The 9,737-nt window shown below is 48.6% G+C and overlaps 1 long non-coding RNA gene across 1 annotated transcript in view; it reads left to right on the forward strand.

Annotated features, from left to right (window-relative positions):
• Nucleotides 1–9,019, forward strand: part of LOC115402465 (uncharacterized) — a 72,793-nt gene extending 63,774 nt beyond the window's left edge. The window contains exon 6 of the long non-coding RNA XR_003933113.1: nucleotides 8,076–9,019. This is a non-coding gene — a long non-coding RNA (uncharacterized LOC115402465). The remainder of the gene's footprint in view (nucleotides 1–8,075) is intronic.
• The last annotated feature ends 718 nt before the right edge of the window (nucleotides 9,020–9,737 follow it).

The following is a 9,737-nucleotide window of genomic DNA, read 5'->3' on the forward strand; positions in this document are numbered from 1 at the left end:
CTCCACTATCTTCCTGCACTGCGGCCATGGAGACGGAGTGCATCACCGGGCGTAAGCCGCTGGCTTTTCCACCGCGCGTCACGCTTTTTTTTCTTTCCTTGTCCTGTTCAGCAGCTGGGGCGTGCAATATTGTATGATTGTAGCCTTTTACTATCTGAACAGATTTTAATGTTAGCAGCAGGACGAGAATGAATCTCCTCCTGCTGCTGCCATACATTTATATAATTTTTATTTTTTCCTTTTTTTTCCCCCCCTGATGAACCATAGTAGTGAACAGACTAGTAACTAGTAGTAAACTCAGGGCGTGCATCAAGAGAGGGCTACTACAGATCACCATTATTCTAACCACCACAAGAAGACAAGGTAACCGAGTATGTGAAGAGTGATTAAAGATCAGCGTGATCATGCAAATATGATGCAACATCCCAAAACAACATCCCCCATCCCCCATCCCCCACCCCCCACCCCCCACCACAAGGAATCCGGAAACGGGGGCGCAGAAGACCCCATTGCCCCCTTCCCCAACTCGTGAGTGTTGATGTAGTATATGTTGTTTGCGATTAAAATTGAGGGGCAGTAACCACACCGTGCCACGAGTGAGGCCAAACGAGCAGTCCCATCTACCTGAACAGCCCCACCCCCGACACAGCGCGCCAAGACCCCCCGACGTGTGTGTTTGTATGTATTTGGTCGTGTTAGATGACTAAGTGCAATTAAGACTAAGAGGCAAGCCACTGAAGGGTGCAGTGATTGAGGCCACTTTGATGGCCCCCTCCACCACACCCAACCTGATAAGCCCGCCTCCCAAAGCCCTACGTGTGTGTGCATGAGAGCGGGAGGAGAGGGGGGTTTGGGGATGCCGCAGCACCCCCGTCACCCAGGAGCCCCCGGATGAAGGACAGGGCCAGGAGCGCCACCCCCCGGCAGCACGCCCGAGCCGACCGGCCCCCCCAGCAAGGCCGACCCCCCCTCCCCAATGGAAGGGGACAGCCCCCAGGCACCAGGGCCCCCAGCCACACCCGCCCCAGGACACCCTGGCTACCCGGACATGAACCGGCACCCACCGACCCAGGCCCCCCTTAGCCCCGGCCCCACCGCCGCCAGACAGCCCCAACAACCGGCGGCCCCCCCACCCCCAATCCAAACCAAACACGAAGACAGCCCACAGCAAAGCGGCCCAGACTCCGACCCCAAGACAGCGCCAACCACCTGCAGCCATCAGGCCCCCCCCACCAACAACCGACCCTCAAAGAGGAGAGGCCCTCATCTTCCCCTTACATTAAGTGGTGGAGCTGATCACAGGGGACCAGAGGGAACCAGATTCAGCTGATTGGTCCTCTGAACAGACTGACATCGTCTCCAAGCTAATATGATCTAATAAAAGACTCTTAAACTGCCTGTTACTCAGATTACTTCTGGATTTCCAATTTACAAGGATAGTTTTCTTTGCGATTCTTTTGCAGAGTGTGCCTCCACAGGTCGTCGGAGCAGCGCAGCACAATGTAGAGCGGTGCTCACACAGCACACGGAGCGTCGGGGCGCCTATACCCACAGCCGGCCTTGATTGCACTAAGAATAATAAAAAATACAAATAATTAAAAAAAAAAAAAAAAAAACAGCGCAGGCAGGTAAAACAACACTTATTTTTTTCCCTACACACTGAAACACAGACTGGAACAAAGTGTCGGTGACTCTAAACATCAAACAAATGAAGTATAGTTCAAATGACCAGAACCAAACCCTCTTCTAACAAACGGGCTACAGCATGTCATTTATTTATATCTATAATCTCTGCAGATAAGCTCACATTTTTTGGCTAAACAGTTTCTCACATTATCTGCTCAAATTAAATGAAAGGCTTAATTGCACTGTGTCGGTCCGTTTCGCAGCGCAACATCCACGCAAAAACAAACACTAAATTAAATAGAATTAGCCTTTTAGATAAATAAAAATAATAATATAATAATAACCTAAAATATTACAATTAAACGAAATAAAAGTCAGCATTAAAAATGAGAATTGAGTAACAGAACCGTCTTTTAATAGCCCAATTATCTGGCTACTTACCCGTTTAATGTGGAAAGCCATGTTGTTGTGAAGTGATATGAAAGGACACAATCTGCATTTGACTTTTTTTGGATCATCTTTGACTTGGTCTGAAGTTCTGTTTTTTTCCGACATTGTAAGACTTTTAAAGTTAAGCCAAATCACCACCGAGATGCTGCTCTGTGACGGAGCTCTGTGCAAAATGGGATTGTGCCACTCACCATGGTGGTTGATTCACAGACACTGAATAGATAGAATATTGAATAAAACTACAAGTTAAGTAAATTTTTCCACAGTATATTTGATAGGCTAACATGTATATCAAATAGGCTTTATATCATGTTTATTTGGGGAAAAAAACCAAGCAATTCTATGTAAAATCAGTCATTCAGCACCCCCATACAGCTGGAATGGAATGGTCCTCGTTTAATAATCACATTTTTTCGATGCTTCGACTGCGTGACTGGCAGTCGAATCAGGCCCCTTCGAACCAATCGTCAATCGTCGACTATCTGAGGACACCCCTAGTCTGCTCGTTAGTCTTCACACATGCAGCTGGGTTGTTATATAAGATTTTAATCCAGTCTATGAAAGACGTTCCAAACCCAAATTTGGTTAATATTCCAAATAAAAATTTCCAATTTACTCGATCAAAAGCTTGTTCAGCATCTAAAGAGATAATTATGGATTCTAGATTATGTATTGTAGAGTATTCTATTATATTAATTAATCTGCGCATGTTAGTGGATGAATGTCTCCCTTTAATGAACCCTGTTTGGTCAGGGTGTATTATGAGAGGGGTTATCTTTTCTATTCTCCTGGATAGGGCTTTGCTGATTATTTTAAGATCTGCATTTATTAATGAAATAGGACGATAACTGGACGGAAGTGTGGGGTCTTTCCCTGGTTTAAGTATTAAAGTTATTTTGGCTAAGTTCATATTTGAGAGTATTGTTTGTTTATTTTTTATTTCCATTACCATTTTATGAAAAGTGGGAGCCAACATGGTCCAGAATTCTTTATAGAATTCTGCTGGATAGCCATCTGGACCTGGAGCTTTATTGTTGGGCATGTCCTGCAGAGATTTATGGAGTTCATCCACTGAAAGAGGAGAATCCAACACTATTCTATTTTCATCTTTCAATTTTGGAAGGTTAATATCATTAAAAAAAAAGTATTAATATCCTCATCTGTTGTGTCTATTTGTGATCGGTATAATCCTTGATAGAAATCTCTAAAGATATTATTGAAGATAGATCGCGTGTCATGCTTCAGCGGAGCACGTTGGAGGTCCTGCCGTAGCTCATGAACGCTCAAGCGGAGCTGTCCAGTGCTAGCTCGGGTTCCCGCTGACGGGAGCCCCGCTTCTGGCTTTAGCACCACGGCCAGCGAGTCGCGGAGCTTCATGCTCTGGCCGCCGCCGCCGAGTTTGTCCCCATCAAACCACTGGTTCGCGGCCCCGGTGGGGCCGCCCGCGCTCTTTCGTGGGACGCCCCCTCACAGCCCCTTTGGCCGGGGGCCCCCCGTCTCCCAAGCCCGGGAGGACGGGAGGGCCGTCCCCTCAGGCCGTGGTGCAGCCACTGATGCTACGTTTCCAGACGTGGCGAATGATGCTCGGCCCGCTTTCACCCTGGTTGTCCAGGACACTAAGACGCGATTATGCTCTACAATTTGCCTGTCGTCCACCTCTCTTCAATGGGATCCTTCGAACGTGGCTCGCATGCCCTGCGGGGGCGGCCGCTCTTGAAGCAGAAGTGGCCTCGCTCCTCTGCCGGGGTGCGGTAACGGAGCTGAGCATGGAAGAGGCGTACCCGGGTTTTTATTCCCCCTACTTCTTGGTTCCCAAGAAGAGCGAAAGACCCTGCGGGTCCTAAATGCTCGCATAACCACCAGGAGGTTCCGCATGCTGACGGTCAAACACCTCCTGGAGAGCATCCACCCTGGGGACTGGATGATGTCAGTCGACCTCACGGATGCCTACTTCCACATCCCCATCCTGAGGAGGCACAGGCCCTTCCTCCAGTTTGCCTTGGGGACCAGGTATTTTCAATACACCCGGCTCCCCTTCGGCTACTCTCTCGCTCCTCGCACCTTTACCAAGTGTGTCGAGGCGGCGCTAGAACCGCTCCGTTATCGTGGGCTGAGGATTCTCACCTACATCGACGACTAGCTCATACTGGCCCCTGGTCAGGGTCCGCCTGGTCAAGACTGTTCTGAGTTTGATGGCCGCAGCCCACCCAGTGGTTCGGTTGGACCTTCTGCACATGCGCAGACTGCAGCGGTGGTTCTCACGCCTCCGCTGCTTGGGGAAACGGGACAGACACAGACTGGTTTCGATCCTGCTTCAGGGACATCAGGATCTCCTTTTCTGGATGGACCCTGCTCTCCTCACGCAGGGAGTCCAAGGACAGCCATGTGCTTGTCAGGACGGACAACACCACGGGGGACCTGGTCTCCCCCTCTTCACCGCAAAGCGGCGGAGGTCCTGCTGTGGGTGGACCGGCACCTCGCCTCCCTCAGAGCGCGACACGTGCCCGGGGTCCTCAACGTTGACGCGGACAGAATGTCCTGGGGAGGCCCACTCCATGACGAGTGGGGCCTGTCCCCGTGGGTCACAGCCCAACTCTGGTCCAAGTTCGGCCACCCAGTGGCAGACCTTTTCACCAGTGGAGAGAACACACAGTGCCCACTCTGGTTCTCGCTCAGGTTATCAGACGCACCCCCTCTTGGGGTAAACGCCTTCACACACATGACCTGGCCTCCAGGCCTCCTGTACGTGTTCCCTCCAGCCCGCCTCTTGACCCTGTTGCTGCGCAGGGTGAGGATGCAGAACCTCCACGTGGTTGTGGTGGCTCCGGACTCCCCAAGTGCAAGGTGGTTCCCGGGTCTGGTCCAGCTGGCGGTCGGAGAGCCGTGGCCGATCCCCGACGGGCCCGACATGCTGCTGCAGGCAGGGGGCGCCCTTCGGTCCCGCCCTCTCCTGGGCGGGAGCCTCCTGGCTTGGAGGCCGAGAGGGTGAGATTAGTGGAACTGGATCTCCCCCCGGTGGTGGTTTCCACCATCCAGAGTGCCAGGGCCCCCTCACTGTTAAGGCCTACAGGTCTCGGTGGCAGCTCTTCACCACGTGGTGCTTTGAGAGGGGTTTGGACCTGGTCTCCTGCATCCGCCAAGAGAGCTGGGGATCTCTGCGCTTTGTCGGTCCACCCATCCTGCATGGTGTTCAGCCTGGATGGGGGTTTTGTGCACCTTTGGCCTAATCCGGCCTTTCATCCCATCACCTCGGACTTTCGGTCGCGGGTCATCCGGATCAGGACGCTTTGCTCCCCGCCTGGTTCGTCCGGTGACCACCCACGACTGCGGTTGCTTTGCCCCGTCAGGGCTCTGCGTCTCTCTCCGTTGAGCGCACAGCTGGGTTTCACACTACGGACCAGCTGTTTGTGCGATACAGGTCCAGGGGACGTGGAGCCCTGCTGTCCTCCCAGCGTCTCGCCCACTGGGTGGGGGGCACTATTGCAGCTGCTTATGAGGCGCAGAATCATCCGCCACCAGCAGTGATTCGTGCTCATTCCACACGGAGCATGGAGGCCTCCGCGGCCCTGTGCAGAGGTGTCAGGGTGGGTGACATCTGCCAGGCTGCTTGCTGAGCGCCCGCGTCCACCTTTGTGCGTTCATATCTGATGGATATGTGCACAGACACTGTGGCCATGTCGGTTCTCGGCAAGAACAGGGGTTCTGTCGCCTGACCGTGCTGGTCTTCTTGGTTTTCTTCGCTGGCGCACCCTGTGGGGGCTGCGAGCCAGGGTTTGCCCCGCCTGCCGCTGTGGCTTCAACCCGGTCGGCATGTATGTGTGTCGTATGGTGATGCTTATGCACTTTCGGGCAGCGCCTCGGTCAGGCTGCTTGCCCCATTTTCTCTGGAAGTTATTCGACCGTTCTGGCGTACGGTTTGTTTACTTACGCTTTTCTGCACCAATCCTGCCAGCATGCCAGCTGGGGGTACATTCATCCCCTACAGCCTCCGCCTTGGTTTATACCAGTGGTGGGCCATCAGGGCCTGCAAAGCCTTCTCTGCTGGCCTAAAAATTATCTGAATTACAGACTGATGTAAATTATATTTTGCCCATAAATAATTAATAAATGATTCCAAACGGTATGTTCCAGTTCCTTTCATAGTTTTCCCGTGGTTGCGCTGCTTCCAGACATGTTTTTTTCATATTAAATCATTTAACCAATCAGATTTCAGGCATCATCTGTTGCTAGGGTCAAAGAAATCTGCCCGAGGCCTTCGCTATCCGTTCCTGATGGCGCAGTGAAGTAAAGTGAAGCGTCAATCAGACAGCTGCTTCAACCAATCAGATTTCGAGTTGGCGACTCAGCGCCTTCTAGCTTCTAACAACAGCAGATCCAGGCCCTCTGATTTACATTCACCAAGAGATACAGTAGGGGGCGGTATGCACCTAAGTTGTTGGTCGCCTACCTCAATTATTCCAAAGAAGAAGAAGAAGAAGACCTGAAGAGAAATAAAACTTCGCCAGAAATCCCACAGGGCAGCTGGACTTTCAGCCCTGGCTTTATGGAACTGAAACGCACAGATAATCTATATGACAGAGCAGTTGAACTCTTTTTTGAGGAAGGAAATGAGGATGGATTTTGTTTACAAATAATCGGGATTTTGGTGAGTAAAATGTTCCTCTTTTCCTAAATAATATTGCTGTTTTATTAAGTTGTTGATGTTCATTGTATGTGCACAGATGTAGTAGGAGAATTGTGCACTTCAGCAAAGGCATTTATTCTGGCTGCACAAGTATCTATCTGCTGTGCAACAACTCTTTATGTGCATATCTGCATAATCAGATTTTTTTTTGTAGACAAAATAGTTATTGAGAGGTGGATTGGGTTCAGGCAGATCTGTTCTGAAGGCCTTAATGTGAAATGCACGGTCCGCCACTGGTTTATACCAATATCCAAGCCCGTAGGCGGGCTAAGCTTATCACGAAGTAGAATTAGTAGTTACTAAACGTAACTCCAGTTCGAGTGTATGCGTGCCCGCCTACCTGCAGGCCCAGCTGTCTGCTTTCTCCTTCGCTGATTCAGAAGAAGGAAGATTAAGCGGCAGAGCCTGGTTTTATACCCTCTGAGAGGGGTGTGGTGCTGTGCCAGCACACGGGCAGGATTGATGCGCAGGTTTCAGTTTGATCTCAGGGGATTGGCTGGCACCAAAGAGGAATACCAATAGCGAAGCCCGTAGGCGGGCACGTGTACACTCATAGAACTGGAGTTACGTTTAGTAACTACTAATTTTACTCAACTTAACTGTATTTATATAGCACTAACAAACAACTACTGCTGGGACAAAGTGCTGTACAAAGTCAAAAATACAAGTGCAAGTGCAAGGAAACTGGCAATTAGAACAACGATTCAAAAACAAACAAACAAACCAATAACAACAACAAAAAAAGACATTAAAAGAAAAGAAAAAGCTCTGTCCCCTCCGAGCCTCCGTCTGGACCTGGGCACCTCCAGGAACAGCTGATCAGCTGATCTGAGGCACCGAGCAGGAGTGTCGGGGTGAAGCAGCTCAGAGAGGGAAGGCGGGGCCAGACCATTCAGGGATTTAAAAACAAATAAAAGAACCTTAAAATGGACTTTAAAGGTCAGAAGCAGCCAGTGGAGGGAGGCCAGGACTGGAGTGATGTTCTCCGTCTCACTGATCCAGTTCGTAGCCGCGCTGCAGCATTTTGGACCAACTGGAGACGTGTGAGGGACGACTGGCTGACTCCAACATAAAGTGCATTCCAGTAATCCAGCTGAGATGTAATAAAGACGTGGATTACTGTCTCAAAGTGCTGACGGATGCCAGCAGTCTTTTGAACAATGACAAAAGATTCATCTCAATGTTTGAATCTGTGATTTCTTCAGTGTATTAAAGTTTCAAAGCAACAAAGATCTGAGCTGAAAGATGGTAGAATGATCCCCATGATGAGTCCATGTGAAGCTCTGATCAGTAATGTCCATCTTCTCTTTCTCAGGTTCCTGGTGGAGATTAAGGAGAGACGGTGATATATGCTGATGAATAAAGCTCTTTGAATGTACTTGCCTTTCCCTTGTCCTGACAGTTGTATCTTGTCAAACCATAATTTTTTCAGTCACATTAGACTGATGAAAACTAATCATGTTGTTTCAACACAATTTTTCGTGTAACACCAATTTATTGTGCAGTTATAAGTTGACTTCATCATCTCCAATGTGCTGGACTTTCAAGTGTAACTCCAAACTGTTTTCTTAATGCTAATATTATTATACAGTGTTACTTTAATGGAATTCACTCTGACCCTCTATTCATTTCAAGTCTGTCAACAGAGCTTGATTTGCTAATTGTCCAAATGTATCGGTTCAATGTTTAAAATGCATGTGAATTAAAAAATCCTAAATGCTGAATTGCATTTAAGAATGGAAAAGAGTCCGTTTTCTGTAACAAGATGTTCCAGTGGTTGGGTTCAAATGTTGTAAATCTCACTCTGCTGTGTTGTATTAAGTCATTTTTGGGCAAAATATCCATCGACATACAATACTAGAGGCATGAATCAGTTTTTGGTAAGCAAAAAAAGCTGATTTTTACATTGTAATGCCCCTTTACTCATGGTTCAAGTGGTACAAAACACTGCTTGGGATCAAATTACTCTATTGTGGGTAGGGATGGGAATCGAGAACCGATTTTTTTGTAGAATCGGTTCCTCATGTCTCGATTCCAAGGAATCGTTTGGCTGTCTCCTTAACGATTCCGCTATCGATTCCACTGTGTGCGTGACGACGTATCATGCGCGGAGCACATGGACTCGCACAGCGCAGCTGAGGTCCACTCTGGCGCCGCTACAGAGCCGCGGACGGAAACTTTCAGCAAGGATCCTTTTTTCCTCACTCCGGAGCCTGCTGCTTCAGTCTAAACAGAAACAAGTCGGTGCCAGATGGAAACTAGTTACGTGCTCCAAAATCTGTTATTTCAAAATAAAATCTGTCGCGTTTTTGCCTTCACATTGTCTTTTGTAATTCTTCTGGTAGAATATATGGTAAACAACGCGATCTAATCATTATATGCATTAGAAGAATGAACGATGTTGTTCTTACTCATTGTAGGAAAGTCAAACTACACCAAAATTGCACAAAACAAAGCTCCATGACCGGAGTAGCTGTGTTGCCAGATTGGGCAGGTTTCTGCACAATCAAGCCTCTGTTGAACCTGAGGTGGGTTGATGGAACGATTATGTGTTTGCGACGTGTTTTTTTTTAAATGCAAATCCGGTTTTTACGGTTTTAACATGCATTCTCTACAGAGATGGAGGTTTGGACTGCTTTCCATTGTTGGATGGAATTAACATTATATTTGGGGCAGATGTGGCAACCTCCATCAGCTAACAGCAGACACACCAAGACTGTGTGAGTGACAGAGCTGCAGAGCTGGACCAGACAGGGGCATCCAGAGTGAGGCCGGTGTAATTTGGTTTGGAGCTTTTCAACCTGGCGTCAGGATGAAGCTACAGAGTTCGGCTGTTTTTCACACCAAAACATGAAACTGGCGCTACTAGCAGCTTGCAAAGTTTTCACGACATGGATATTTTTTTCTTCTGTTCAGGATGAAGATATTAAAGAGTTAATGCAAACACCCCATTTGTGTTGTTTCATTTCTCACTCAA

This window comes from Salarias fasciatus, chromosome 15, assembly GCF_902148845.1.
Source record: "Salarias fasciatus chromosome 15, fSalaFa1.1, whole genome shotgun sequence".
Classification (NCBI taxonomy): Eukaryota; Metazoa; Chordata; class Actinopteri; order Blenniiformes; family Blenniidae; genus Salarias; species Salarias fasciatus.